The sequence below is a fragment of the Onychostoma macrolepis genome, chromosome 06 (assembly GCF_012432095.1).
Source record: "Onychostoma macrolepis isolate SWU-2019 chromosome 06, ASM1243209v1, whole genome shotgun sequence".
NCBI classification, from domain to species: Eukaryota; Metazoa; Chordata; class Actinopteri; order Cypriniformes; family Cyprinidae; genus Onychostoma; species Onychostoma macrolepis.
The window spans coordinates 24,547,975-24,562,917 of NC_081160.1; the positions used below are offsets into that span (position 1 = coordinate 24,547,975).

A 14,943-nucleotide genomic window follows, 5' to 3' on the forward strand; every position below is an offset into this window, starting at 1 on the left:
ACTATAGGATCCAAGTGACCTTTTGATCAAATGACCAACGCATTTTCAAATCATTCCCTCCTGCGAGTGACCGCATCAAACTATTGAAAATGTTCTGAAGATCTGAAGATGGTGTAATCCTTTCAAAGCCGCGTCTGAATTAGTTCTGTGCTGAAGGTGCTTAATTAATAATAAGTGTCGCTATGGTGCCGGGATAATACTGCCATATTTGTTGTGACTCTAAGTCCCGTTTTGTCTGCCAGACCTTATTGGGGAAAGGTCACAGTCATTAGATGAGGCTGACTCCTGTTCTGTGTGTAGAGAAGGACTGCAGAGCCTCTCCAGCTTACGCAAGTCTGTCCCCTGTGTGTGCTTGAGGAGAGAGATGGAGAGTGGGTATACTGCAGATTCATTACAGAGTGGAAGCATATCAGTGGGGATGTGTGGGAATAGGATCTAAAGTGTGGTTTAGCGTTAGGCACAGGCCCTGCACAGGATGCAATTTTCAAAGTTAAACTACTTCTAAATTTATATTGTGTCCTAAAAATGTAGCACTGGTGAGGTGAGGCAGATTGACAAATTCAATTTTAAAATGCATTTGCTGTGAACTGTAGGTCATTGGTAGAGGCTTATGATATGTAATACATCAATATATAGGTTTAACGTAAAAAGTAAACTACAGTAAAAACACAAAAATAGTGAAATATTATTATAATTTAAAAGAGCTATTTTCAACTTGAATATATTTTAAAAGATTTTTTTTTTCTTGTGAAGCTGAATTATTCCAGGCTTTAACATGATCCATCAAAAACCATTCTAATATGCTGATCAGTTATTATCAATTATTATTGACACACAATCAATAACAGTGGTTCTTATTATTAACAATTTTGAGAAGTTTTTTTGCGTTTCAAATCCCTATCTGTTTTGCACAAATTGAACACCAATTAACACAGATATGTTTGTCATTGATCATGTGTTATGTAATGTTGTTCCTGTCCTCATGTCACTTCTTTCTAAGTTTGACATTTAATGACTTCACTGTTGTGTTGTGTTGTGTTGTTGTGTTGTGTTGTGAAGCAAGGCCGGTGATCAGGTTAAATGTTTATTGTTTCTGTATAACAATTTACATATTATAAATAGTATTACTTATGTACTGGAACAATTTCCCATGCCAAACAGACAAAACCCGGTCACAGTGAATGCTCATCATTTTTAAGATCCCATTCCCGCCAATAGATGTCATGGTTCATTGTACTCATGAAGGGGGTGGTTGGTGATCTGTTTAATTTCTGGTTGAGCATTGTTAAGTATTAATAATTAATTGAGTTGGTTTTGTTCCAAATTTTTAGATGTTTCATATTGTTATAACAGTTTACCTTTTTGTTACTGTTAAAGCACATTTATTTGACTTTCTTAAGTTTCTTTATTACCTTTAATTATGAAATGGTTTATCCCAAGTAGGAGGGGCTTAGTCTTTTAAGTTGGCCTCTCAGATTTGTTGGGGAACTTGTAGAGTGAGTGGGTTGTGTTTTTGAACTTTCATTGTAAATACCTTTGACACACCAGTGGGAAACCTTCATTTTTGCACTCTTGGGAATAAACATTCTGAACTTTTGACTCCATTGTCACGTCACCTCATTTTTACGTCTCCGTCTTCCAGTACATTTGGAGCGGTGGTGATTATGCTGTTCAAAACATCTTTGGGGCACTTTTTTCTGCAGTTGACACACCACTGGCCCCCTTACGACAAGTATAAAAAGTATAAATCTAAATCAAATCAGCAACATATAAATCACAGTACTGACTGAAACACTTTCTGTGCATGGAAGCTATTACAACGGAAACAAGGGATTTTCTAAGTGGGCTCAAGTGTGGACAAAACATAATAGGCTCTTTAATTAGCTTGTCAGGATAATAATCACATGGAGAGTTGAATAATGAGTATAAATTAAAGGATTTGAATCGGTCAGTGTGAGCATGTTGAAGGAATATGAGAGGGAATGGACTGGAATGATGAGTGGCAGAGGGTTTCTGTGAATGCTTCCTACTTTGGACGACTGATGAAGTGTATCAGGTATAAATATAATCTTTTGTGTTGTGTAGTTTGATTATAAACCAAGCGTTTTCTCTAAAATGCTAGCGTGTGTTCCTGTTTTTCTGTTTATTGCAGTAACATTTTTTTTTTTGGTTTTATCAGAGAAGATAAAGTGGATGATGTAAATAATTATTCATGATTAATTTACCACATGAATTGTTCCGGTTCCAGACAAAATAATAGGCTTAATGTGCATTTGGCAGATAAAGGTATCAACATTTAAAATGGGGGTTCCTCATGAAAAGGGCTATATCATCATTAGTGATCATTGCCATCTTGCCACAAGTGAAGAAACAAAATCAAGCTAGTGTGATCTGAATTATTCACATGTTCTAGTTGATTTTATGGTTGATTTGAATACCTCTTGCTGTTTTAACATATATAGGCTTGTATTCTTTATAAAGGTTTTTGGATAAGTGACCTAATCTCTCACACAAGTAAATAATCAGTTGACCAAAGGGCCTGGAAATGCTTCATGTCAAGACCTGTGATAAATATTTTATTTATTTATTTTTTATCTCAGGCTGAAATCAGTATATTAGCTAATAAAATTGTTTTTGTGTTATTTTCTGCCTAAATTACATTTCTCCTCAAGCCAGTTTTAACCCTCAAGGAACAATAACTAACAACTAGTAGCAATGAGAGTAATAATAATAATGATGAAATAATTGTAATTAGAGCAGCTATACGTGGGACAGGTTAAAATTGAGGTCAGTGAGCTGTTTTTTTTTTTCTGTTTTCTCACCCTGAGGAAGAGAGCGAGCAGAATAGTGTAAATAGCGATATTAACAGCAATCATGGGCACAGAGGAGGAACAGAACCATGAGTTAATTAGCCCATACAATAATAAGCTCATTATCTGAAAGACATTCCCACGTCTTATTGTGCTTTATCATGGGCTTTTGTGAAGCTTAAATAGGAAATAGGGTTATTTAATGATCACATAATCAGCAATGATCACCAAAGTTTGAAACAAAACTGAAGTTGGGCATTTTTTTTCTATTTTCATGTTCACTTTAACTGTTCCACCGTCTATTTTTTTAATTTGTATATCTTCATTAACACAAAATAAGCTCTAGTTTGAGTCTAAACATTATTATATTTTTCAAATGATTTTCAAATATTTTTCAATGTCTGTTTTTAAAGAAAAATCAATAAAGCAAATAAATATAAGCACAAAAGCAGTACAAGAAATAAAATAAATAAATATAATTATAGTTAAAATAATTCTAAACTGACAGGAAAACGTTATATTAACAATATATAAATATATTAAGATGCACCAGCGTTGTTCATTTAACTGTAACTTTGTGAGGGGTAATGAAACTTTACAAATTTCCAATTTAACCATAGTAGAGATACTTAATATTGTATTCTTGTTTTCATTTTTTTCAAGAGATTAAACAATGACCTGACGGGTCACCGGTAGAAGCCCCTTATAATGTAATAAAATAAAGAAGATATGATGTACATTCGCATCACTCAAGAGCTTTGAACCACTCAATATCTGTCAGCCATTTTTGATCAAGCGCTGTATTTTGATATTGAAATTCCTGAAATGAAACCTTCCCTGTGTTGTTTCATCCTTCATTTTCAAGGTTTTAAAAGTGGAATGTATGTATAGTTTCAGGTACCGGCACTCGGAAATTGGGCTTCCCTTTCCGGCTGATGATTGAACATGAATTGTCTGGCTTGTGCTTCGGCAAGTTTCACTTGAGTAAAAGCAACTCAGAAATGACTTTTTCCACTGTTGCTTTTAGTTATTGTCCAGCCATGCAATGGACCATGTTTAGTGAAGGGCCTGAACCAGAAGAGAACCAGATTGATTACTCTGATTTTCCCCACTGCAATCTCATGGGTGGAAAGGTGAGTCTGCTCCCATGATGCATTGCCTCTCATGCGTATGCAACTCCCACAGAGCTCTGCTCTCTCTCATGTATCTCACAGGAGTGGCATTTTCCAATAAAAAGTAAACACTGGACAGCACAATCCCTGTAGTCAAGCATATATATTTAGAAAGATTAATATTGCTTCAATGAAGCATATAATTATGATTTTATGACCATTATCATATGATAATGATGATTAATACATGCTAAATGCTACAGTAACAGTATCTCCGTGTTGCTGTCCTGAAAGTAAACATAATATTATTAAGAGCTGCAGCCGACATCCTTGTTTTACTTTCTTATAAAAAAAGAAACAGCACTTGACATCTTCCTATAGTCTAGTGTCAATAACTCATGGCGATAAACCTCCCACCTTGTTTTTACAACTGATACCTTATTCAAAAGCCATCTATCATCAAATTTGATTTTCATTTTTACACCTGAATGGCGTTGATAAGTGTAACAGGCAGCGAAGCCTTGTGACAGCAGATGGCTATATATCTGAAGCTCTTGATTAGCTCATAAAGGCATAAATTGAAGCAAACAGCAGCTGCTGATGAACAAGAGGTCCAGGATGAGCCATGTAACTGAGGTGATTCACTTGTTCACAACAACACACAGCTGCTGAAAATACTACAATCAGAAGACATCAAATGAGGTATTCAAGTTTTTTTTAATGTATTGAGTAATCAAACAGTCTAGCATTCGTGCTTTTATTGTTACCGTCACATGTTGGTTTCCGTTTAGTTTCTGTCTGGCCTTATTTGGTATTTCCTGTTCTTGTTTTGTTAATTATCAGTTAGTCACCTGTTCTTTGTTAATTTACTCGTTAGTCCCTCGTTTGGTTAGTATTTCCCGTTTCTTTGTTCTGTGTTAGCTTTAGTTGATGTGCTTGTGTGTTCTCCTGTCGCCTGAGTTTATTTGTGAATTAAAGACTGTTGTTTTTGGCATTCTCCTGTGTCGTGTGCGTCTCTACAGCCACCTGCCGTTACACTCTTAATAATAAAGCTTCTTTATTGGTATTAACGGTTCCATGACAGATGCTTAAAATCCATGGAAACTTTCCATTGCATAAAAGTGTATTTTAGTGGAATTAAGGTTCTTTTAGGTATTAAAATGTTCTTCACACTAAGAAAAAATAGTTCTTTTAAGAACTGCAGAACTGGGGACTTGGACCATTTTAGGCACCTAAATATCAGACTTGGAGATGGGCTCTTTTGATTTAGCAACCACATATTAATACCTGGCAACCACCGACAGCACCCTTGAACCACCCTAGCATTTTGCTCAGGCACACCATTTACAGTTTCTTAAAAAATGGAAAAATATAGTTTGCTTTAACCTTATTATTAGAAAAAAATCACTTTTGCCTTCACCGTTGTAAGTAATTTTGGATAAAAGCATCTGCTAAATGAAATGTAAATGTTATTTTGTTGCAAGAGTGCAAAAATGTAGAAATCCAATTGTTAGAATTAACTTTTTTTTTTTTTTTTCCAGGTTCTGAGCATTTTGATGTAGTTGGATTGAAAAATGGAAAAATACTTTACTGATTCCCCAAACGACCAGTAAACTCAAAGTTGAAGTTTCCCTTATTTGTCTATTGGAAGAAAAACCAGCTCTGATGACCCTGATGCACCAACAATCACAGGTAATTTGTGTTCAGTATGGGTTCTATCATCACTTTTGTGATGCTATGGGAGATATCCCCTATCCCACAAGTCACATTAAGGTAGAGAAGATGTGGAGTACAGCAGAAACTGTAACATCCAACTTGATCCCAATCTCTTGTGCTGCCTCCAGATGGCCTTGAGAAATCGAAAACAAACCATCCTGCTGAGGATTCACAACAATGTGTGATGAGCCGCTGAAGCAAGACCGCTTCAGGTTATCTTGCCTTGTTTCTTCTTCCTTCAGGTCCATTTGTGCATGTGTGAAAGTGGCTGTGCTTTAAGAGTGATCTGTTGTGTAAATGTAGCTAGCATCATTTTGGATTTTTTGGCAATTTACAAAAAAAACAAGATTCATGTTAAACTAGATTTATATTTTGCTGAAGAAAACCATGTAGTTTTCTCTACCCCGTTGATAGCCATGGTATTGCTATATACTTGCTATGCATTCTGGGTGACTTTTAGGTATTGCTATGTAGTACAGGGGGATCTACTGTAGATGGTTTTTAGGGCATTGATGTTATAATCTAGGTGGTTGCTTACTGGCCAAAGTCAAAACCCACACACCAGTCTCTGTGATTTTCTGATCTTTAGATATGGCTTGGAAATGAATGAATGGAATTATTCTTCAAAACTTATTCAAATATATAATGTAATATTGTTTGAGTATTATTTCAATTTAAAATAACTGTTTTCTATTTGAATATATTTTAAAATGTAATTTATCCCTTTGACAAAGCTGAATTTTCAGCTGCCATAACGCCAGTCTTCAGAGTCGCATGATCCTTCAGAAATCATTCTTACTGATTTGTTGCTCAGGAAACCTTTCTTATTATTGTCAGTGTTATTATTATTATTATTATTATTATTATTATTATAAGCTGTTATTGGGAGATTATTTGATGTAATGTTCAAAATACTGTAAGTAGCATATATATAAAATAGAAACCTTTGTAACATTATACATGCTTTACTGTTACTTTTGATTTTTACTCTTTTACTGATTTACTGTCAATTTTAATGCATCCTTGTTGAATTCAGGAATACAAGTAAATGTAGTAATTTTTTTTTTTTTTTTTTTTTTAAATCTTACTGGCCCCAAACCTTTTAACGGTAGTGTATTTATTTATCATGAACATTTATTAATTCATTTTTTTTTATTCCTTTTTTTCTTTTTTTTTTTTCTTCAGGTTTCCTAATTATGATGTAGCCAATGATCTGTGAACTTCATGCAGTTCATGATTTATAGCAGTGTGCTGTTTCTGAGGAACCCCTCTGTTCATCTTTATGATCAATATAAAGACTCCAGAATAACATGAATTGCTTTTCACAGGATGATGGGTGAACTTCAGACTTCCTCAGCTATTCTAACCACTTCGTCAAACCAGCAGAGTTCCCGAGCAAATTAGAGGTGATTTTCTGCAGTGCAACATACTGAGTGCTAGTGTGGAAATACACACACATTTTAATACCACAGGGGCAGTGGGGTGCGACTTCTATTTAACACACGGAAAGAAAAAACTGATTTAATTTCGATGGAGAGCAGGGAAAGAGTTCAGGAAAAATTGAAAACGAGAGAGAAAGCACGTCTTCCATACAGAGAAATCCTTCAAAGCGTAATGGATAAACCTCTTCCTCTACCTCCCCACTGTACGACAGTCTCTGAACATACTGCGTTCCAAGTTGTTTACCTTTAGTCTGTGTAATTCCAAATCCATTCGGGAGGAGAGGTGCGCAGCTGGCTTTCACTGATCTTGATTCTTTCTTGTACTCTACGTGCTTTACATTCCCATGGGGGAATTTCAGGGAGCTGTTAAATTTGTGAGAGCCCTTTGATCCATGAGATTTCATTCAGCTTCTTAATTTTTACATTCATTTCAGATTAGTACTCTGCTATTTAATTTATAAACAATGCAAATATCAGCAGAAGTGAGCATTTGTAGTAGAGTTGATTGATGACATTTTTAACACTGGAGATTTTATTGCCTTGTGAATAGGTTCATTTGGATTTTTAATGCCTTTTTTAATGCACCATTGCTTGCTATTTCTATTGAGACCGATTCTTTAGCTAAAACCTATTTTGAACATGAAGGATTATATCACTGCGAGTGACAGATTTTCTGCTTGTAATCTGTCTGTTCGTTTAGATGAGCAGATGTGAGCCGCTCTCTCAATCTGCAGCTTGATTTCAGGATCTCTTAGGAGCCTTTCAACTCATGCTGGCTCCGACTTGGCAGTGTGTTGAGGCCAAGCACATACTCAATGCAAAGCTAATCAGAATCCCAGCGTAAGGCTCATTTATGAATCAAATCATTTTTTAGCGCTTTCATAGGCTTTCCACATACATATGCTGGACGTTGATTTGTCAAGCTGAGCGTGAAGCCTGAATAATGCTTTCTGATTAATCACGCTTGTCTGGAGAAGCTCCATGACTTCCTGAATGTGTAATTACAGGCAATTGTGTCTAATTGACAAGTCTTTTTCAAAATTAAATATGCTATCTCATGGCTTAATGTCTATTTATTTGCATTTGAAAATATTTTGATGGAAAAACAAAGAACACAATTGCAATTGATTTCAAAGAGGCTTGCCAATCACCGGAACATTTACAAACTTTAGGAACTTCCTTTCATTCATTCCTTTGGACAAAGCTTTGGAGCCGGGGTGAGTTGTGCCACTTCTTATTTACGTTCTTCTGTAGGCTAAAAAAAACTTGTACACCACATTATATTTCAGAGAGTGAAAATATGACTTATTAAAGCCATGTGACACAGCTTGTCCCATGTTAGGGGTACATAACGTGGAGATTTTTATACCTGAATAAATTAGCTTTGACATAAAATTCATTTTATTGGCCAATTTAGAAGATCAATTACTGTTTTAGCATCAAAAAAGGTTAATGTGCATATTTCAGTCATATCATAAATATGTGACCCTGGACAATCAGTCTTAAGTCACACAGATATATATATAGCAGTAGTCAACAATACATTGTATGGGTCAAAATTATCGATTTTTCTTTTATGCCAAAAATCATTTGAATATTAAGATCATGTTCCATGAAGTATTTTGTAAATTTCCTACTGTAAATATATCAAAACGTAATTTTTGATTAGTAATATGCATTGCTAAGGACTTAATTTGGACAACTTTTGGACAACAATGGTGATTTTTCTCAATATTTCGTTTTTTTTTTTTTTTTTTTGCACCCTCAGATTCCAGATTTTCAAATAGCTGTATCTCTGCCAAATCCATATCATATCCTAACAAGCCATACATCGATGGAAAGCTTATTCATTCATCTTTCAAATGAAGAATACATTTCAGTTTTAAAAAATTAACCCTTATGACTGGTTTTGTGGTCCAGGGTCACATATGTTCATATTTCAAAAACAGTTTGGTGGATTCATTTATTAATTTGTAGTTTTTTTAGAAACTAACTGATAAGGACCGTATCCTCAAAGCTTCACAGCTTTCAAATATCCTCACGATAACATAAGCATATGATATAAAAGGACTTTGTTGAATCACGCACTGTAGCTCATTCGTTTGCAAAGAGCAAATACTGTGGTGCAGGATCTATAGATTCTTGTTCTATTTATACATTTAAATGAGTTCCAAAGGCTTGGACTGGATGTCTCAGAACAAGCTGAATTAAAATCAATGTGAATGCATAAAGTATGCAACGATTCTCCTTCCTCAGTCCAAGTCCTTCGACCTGTCTGGGAGACAAAACGGCAGCAAACAGCATAACAGCTGAATGTGCTGCATCTGGCCGAGACCACGTCTGCCAAATGTCACCATGATTTACAGTAATATTACACCTCTTTGAGTATTTATAGAGTATAGAGAATCATTATGTCTGTGTGTGTGTGTGGTGCAATAGAAGGTTGAGAGTGTCGAATCCCAAGATGAAAATGACTAATTAGTGTCGGGGCGAATGAGGAAAGCCAATTTGATAGCTTTGAATTTGTCCTCTGAATGCTGCTGTCCTGCGTCACTGCGACGCCATTATCAGGTCGACATTTGAACAGCTTTAATAAGCATCATTTGCATTCACTGCCTGCCCCAGCCATAATTCCACCATGTGATACTTTCTTAGAAACTCAAATTGAGAGTCTTACTTCATGTTGATGAAAGCCACACTTTAGCTACAAACGTCACAGGATTTCAGGATGAGGTTTTAGCCAAGGCTCATGACCAAATATTTATGATTTTCCTATAATTTAGCATTTAAAATATTATATTCCAGTTCCACTTATCTAGTCATGGGTTTAGTGATTCTACAGACACAGATTTGCTTGAATTTGAAAAAGAAAAAACATTTCTAACTGTGGAAAGTCAGGGGTTAGTGGGACTTTTTAGTTGCTATTTCAGTCATTTCAAGATATTTACTTCATGAAAATGACTCCCTCTGAAATGCGAAATGTCAATATTTATTTAAAAATATATAAAATTCCTACATTTCTTCAAAGGATGGCCCCATATGCATCCATAGAAGTCTGAACCCTGAATATTCACTGACCCTCTTCCCAACAGCTCTAGACTTGAAACAGAAATCCAGAGACATCAAAAGTGTGATGGTAGACAGTATGATGTAACAAAGGAGCTGGCCAATTATTTTAAATCAATTCTAGCACAGTCTATTGTTGATACCTGAACAATATTTACAGCTGATTTTGTGTTTGATTTTATAGGCAACAGCCACAATTGTTCAGATTTGGAGGATTCAGTTCAAGCATTTGAGGTAATCAAATGTGTTTTCATCTGTTCGGAAAATAATCGGTAAGGAAAATACAAGGGATTATTATTATTAGTAGTAGTAGTAGTATTGTTATTATTATTCATGATAAGATTAAAATGATATTTATTTTAATATTAATACAATATAATATTTAAAATATTATTAAAATTAGAGAGACCATTTTTGTTGTTGTCGTTGTTTCTGACAATACCTGATATCTTGTCAAACTTACCAAAAAAAAAAAATGTTCTTGAACATTAATGAATGCATGCATGTCATTTACTTAATAATGAGATTTAATTAAAATAAAATGTCTTTTACATTATATAATATACATTATATTTTTTGTTGGCCTCCTGTTTATATAGTTTACAGCTTCAGTCAAGAACTGAGAGACTGTAAATACTTAGGTTTATTTTTGGGAGGAGTGAATAGTGGTGGTAGCAGAAGCTGAATGGCTACCTCAGAGAGAGGTGAAATTTATAAACCGAGGGAGGTATTTTTAGACTAATAGTTCCTTAATGGCAGGTTTTATTAGCTTCCTTCTCACAGACAGAAAGCTCTAGGAACTGGACCAAAATGCTTCTTTGTGGACAGAATAGAATGACAGAATTACAGCAGAAATAATAGCCCTAGCACTTCCACGACCCTGGTTATAGAGACATAATGCAAAGTCAAAAGATGTAGATTCAGATATGAAAGCTTAAACCAATAAATATAAGGGATTATCACACAAATACTACGTTTTTAACATCAATGTTTCAATAAAGAGATATTTGGCTGTTTCTTGACCACATCGTGGCCATTTAGCATTCTAGAATCAGTGTACTTTATACACTGTTTCTCGTTTCACAGACCTGATGATTTGTGGTTTTGTATGACCTCCGCTTTTCCCGACTGGCGGTGCAGTTTAAATTGAAGAGCTGCTCAGGTTTACTTGTGGTGGTGCTTGTTTAGCTTCCTCCAGGGATGTTTTACTGTTATGATGCCATAATTTTACCCTCTGCTCGAAGATTGAATTTATGTATAGCTTTGAGAATATGGGACCTACTGTCTTGACAGTGACCTACACCATATTTGCCTGCAAATCATAGATCACATTTTAAAATGGAGATCTTCTGTTTTCTGTAGATACTGTAGCTCAGACAGGCTTATTTGCATGAGGTTCTCTTCCATCTACATAATGAATTGCCATGCAACACTATAGGCTAAGACGAGAGAATTTTTCATGTCAGTTCCAAAATATGTTTTGCAATGGACTGATTAAAATAAATTTTGCTGTCATGTTAGATTGTAATAAATCGACAATGAGACGGAGGAAAAAGAGCCCATCAGCCTTTTTTGGGCCAGATCTAGGGAAAATTACACCTGTCTTAATCCCACTTTAAATGAGTCCATAGAGCCAATATGCTTAGCACACATTAGACTCACTGTCTGTACTTTTTCCAGGAGTGTGGAAAATCCTTTTTTTGCCACAGAAGTTAAGGCTCATTTGTGTGCTACATATATTCTCTCAGCACTTCATCATCTTTAAAAGGTTGTTTTAGAATAGGAAGTGATTCAAAGGCCAGCGTTCTGTCTGTTGACAGATGCCGTATGATCAGGGTGTCATTATCAGTTTGCACCAGACAGATTAGTCACTTCTTCCAAGAATTTGCAGCTCGCAATCATCTCACGATTCACGTTATAGGTCACTGAACATTGACGCAATGTCATCAAGTGATTTCTGTGACTGCAACATTTAAATGATTATTTTCACATTGGTTTATTATGCGGAAGCATGTGTATGTGTATCTATATTGTTGCTTCATCTTTTCATGTGTCCTACAGTCAGACTGTCTTTTTTGCAGTTGCTTTGTTCAGTGAGGGACTGAAGACATATAAAGTGAGGTGAGAAGCATACTCGCACTCTTGACAGTTTCAGAGAATCTAATGCTGTTGTTGTTTACTGCATCTTTTTCTCTCTGTGCCTCTCAGACACACATGCTCACCAGACATGCATAATCTCATTGTCTCTGGTCTGTGTAGTATTTTTTGGTAAGGAGAGAATTGAAGAGATTCGGTGGTGGATGAAGTTTCAGAGAGTCTAATGCAGTAGTTATTTACTTTTCAGAGTAAAACAATCTGAGCAGAGTCTGACTTAATGCCTGAGGTGAGGTTAGCCAGAGAAGCATTCAGATTTCTGTCTCTGAGCTGCTTCAAATGTAAGCGCTCCTGTAAAAATGTTTGATGTATTTAGGTTTTTAGAGGTAATTTTAAGTTAACTCTTGAATAAAAAAAAAAGTGTTTTTTTTTTTAATTGTTTTTAATGCAATTCATGCAGTTAATTTTTTTTAATAGTTTTTAATGCAATTTTTAATGTTTCTAATGCAATTAATGATTTCTCCATTCAGTTACAATATATACTTAGAAGGAAACAAACTACATGAAATGAAACATATAAAAGTATTAATTAAAAATAATGATATATATATATATATATATATATATATATATGTACTTATATTTTTAATTAATAGTTTTATTCAGCAAGAACACATTATATTGATCAAAAGTGAAAGTAAAAACAAAGTTACAAAAGGTCAAAATGACAAAACATTTCTAGTAAATGTTTTTTTTTTTAAAACATTGGCCATCAAAGAATTCTGAAAAATATTTCAGGTTTCAACATTGATAATAATAAGAAATGTTTATTAATTGAAAATCAGCATACCATAATGATATATAAAAGGAGCAGTGATGCCACTGATTTGTTCCCAAGCACTGAGTGCCAGAAGGTTTTTGAATTTACAACAAACTTGAAAATAGAACAATTGAAAAGGCCAGTCCAAACACACTTTAGTTTGTACTCATTTTCCCTTCATGCCTCTGCATCATTTAATCAGTCAAGTGGTCACGCTGTGGGACACATTGCAGTAGGTTTGAATGGTTTATATTCCCACTATGGGCTTTTTCCCCCTATACTCTCTGGGATTAATTACTGTTACACCTGAATAGAGATTCATTGAAGTTCTGTTTCCTTTTCTCTCTGTGTCTTTTACCATCATTGTTGGCACCAGACACTCCAGTGAATAATTTTTGTCTGGTCTATATAGAATTTTCTAGCATGGATGGGAGAACTCAAGAGATTCAGTGGTGAATGGAGGTGAATTTTAAGAACTGCCCTTCACTTTTCCACACTCTCATTATAGCAATGCTGCTTTCAATGCTATGATAGCCAAACATGGTCGCTTCCAAAAGGTCACCACCCTCTTAGGTCTATTTGTTTGCTACTCTTTCACTTGTGGCTGCTGTCTCTCACTCTCTCTTTCTATCATGCATGTTTGTTGATTCTGTCAGCTATGCAGCAGCATGTGTCAGTGGGTGCATACCAAATGTGAACGTGTCGATCCTCTTGTCTGAATGCCACGCACACACATTTCATCATGCTGAGCATACATAAAACAGGGCTGATGAGGAGGTCAGGTGAGGATAGAACACGTTTCTCATGTTTAAGTAGGTGTACATACAATATCCTAGTGTTTCCTACAGGATTTTTTTTTTTTTTTTGCAGCCTGACCGAGACATGCTAAAGAATAATTTAAAGAAATAGTTAACCCAATAATTAACATTTGTTTAAAATGTAACCACCCTCAGGCCATCCAATATATAGATGAGTTCCTTTGCAGTGAATGGGTGCTGTTAGAATGAGAGTCCAAACAGCTGATAAAAATAAAAAAAAATAAAAGAAATAAAAAATCACAATAGGTAAATTTTAATTTTCATGTTTCATCTGTTCCTTTAATGCTTTTATTTATTGGTGTTAAAATTAAAATACCATTTGTAATAAAACTGTTTCCCTAATCATACAAATTTGCATTTTAACATTGTTTTTCAAAATGAACACATAATGGTCCTCAGCTCATTTCAGGTTATGATAACACTGCGGTTCAGTGAGTGAGTAAGTGATCCGAGCTGATTCAATTCAGCCTGATTCGCCAACCCAGATTACGTTGCATGCCAGTCTGACACACAAATGGCTCTTTCTATTTCTGTGTGATCCTCAGGACACTTCTAACAGATTTGCTGCTATCTGGCCCTGAGCACACTGACTGGCCATGATACTGCGGCTATCAGGACCTGAAAATGGAGGGATATTCAGTGAGGCTGAGAACATCGAATGATCAAGACAAAAAAAAAAAAAAAAAGGAAGATGCTGAGAAATATATCATGTTTATCCACTCACAAATGCCCCCAAGGGGTTGTAAATTATGTTGTACATGTTGGCAAATATTTCTTATGACTTCATGCAATATATTAGGTGCTTGAAAATAAGCAAAAGGCATGCAGAACTCTATACAGTAATGTATACCATAAGATCAAAATTTGCAGCTCAGTTTAAAGGAATATTTCACACAAAAATGTTGTCGCTATCCATATTGCTTTCTCCAGTAAAAGTAATCTTGCCTGAATCAGGGGAGAAATATGCACAAATCAAGCACCAATTATGAACAAAAACAGTCCAAAACAGTTCTAAACAAACGTGTTGGTGCGTTTTGATGCAAAAGGGGATTTCACTGGAGGAAG

The 14,943-nt window shown here is 35.2% G+C and overlaps 1 long non-coding RNA gene across 2 annotated transcripts; it reads left to right on the forward strand.

Moving 5' to 3' along the window:
• Nucleotides 1-4,508: 4,508 nt before the first annotated feature.
• On the forward strand, nucleotides 4,509-14,604 carry LOC131542602 (uncharacterized). 2 transcript variants are annotated; one of them, XR_009271739.1, is made up of 5 exons: nucleotides 4,509-4,624; nucleotides 5,464-5,614; nucleotides 5,767-5,850; nucleotides 6,967-7,044; nucleotides 14,424-14,604. It is a non-coding gene; the product is annotated as an uncharacterized LOC131542602 (long non-coding RNA). The 2 variants fall into 2 exon arrangements; XR_009271740.1 differs by lacking the exon at nucleotides 14,424-14,604 and adding an exon at nucleotides 10,331-10,357.
• Nucleotides 14,605-14,943: the final 339 nt, after the last annotated feature.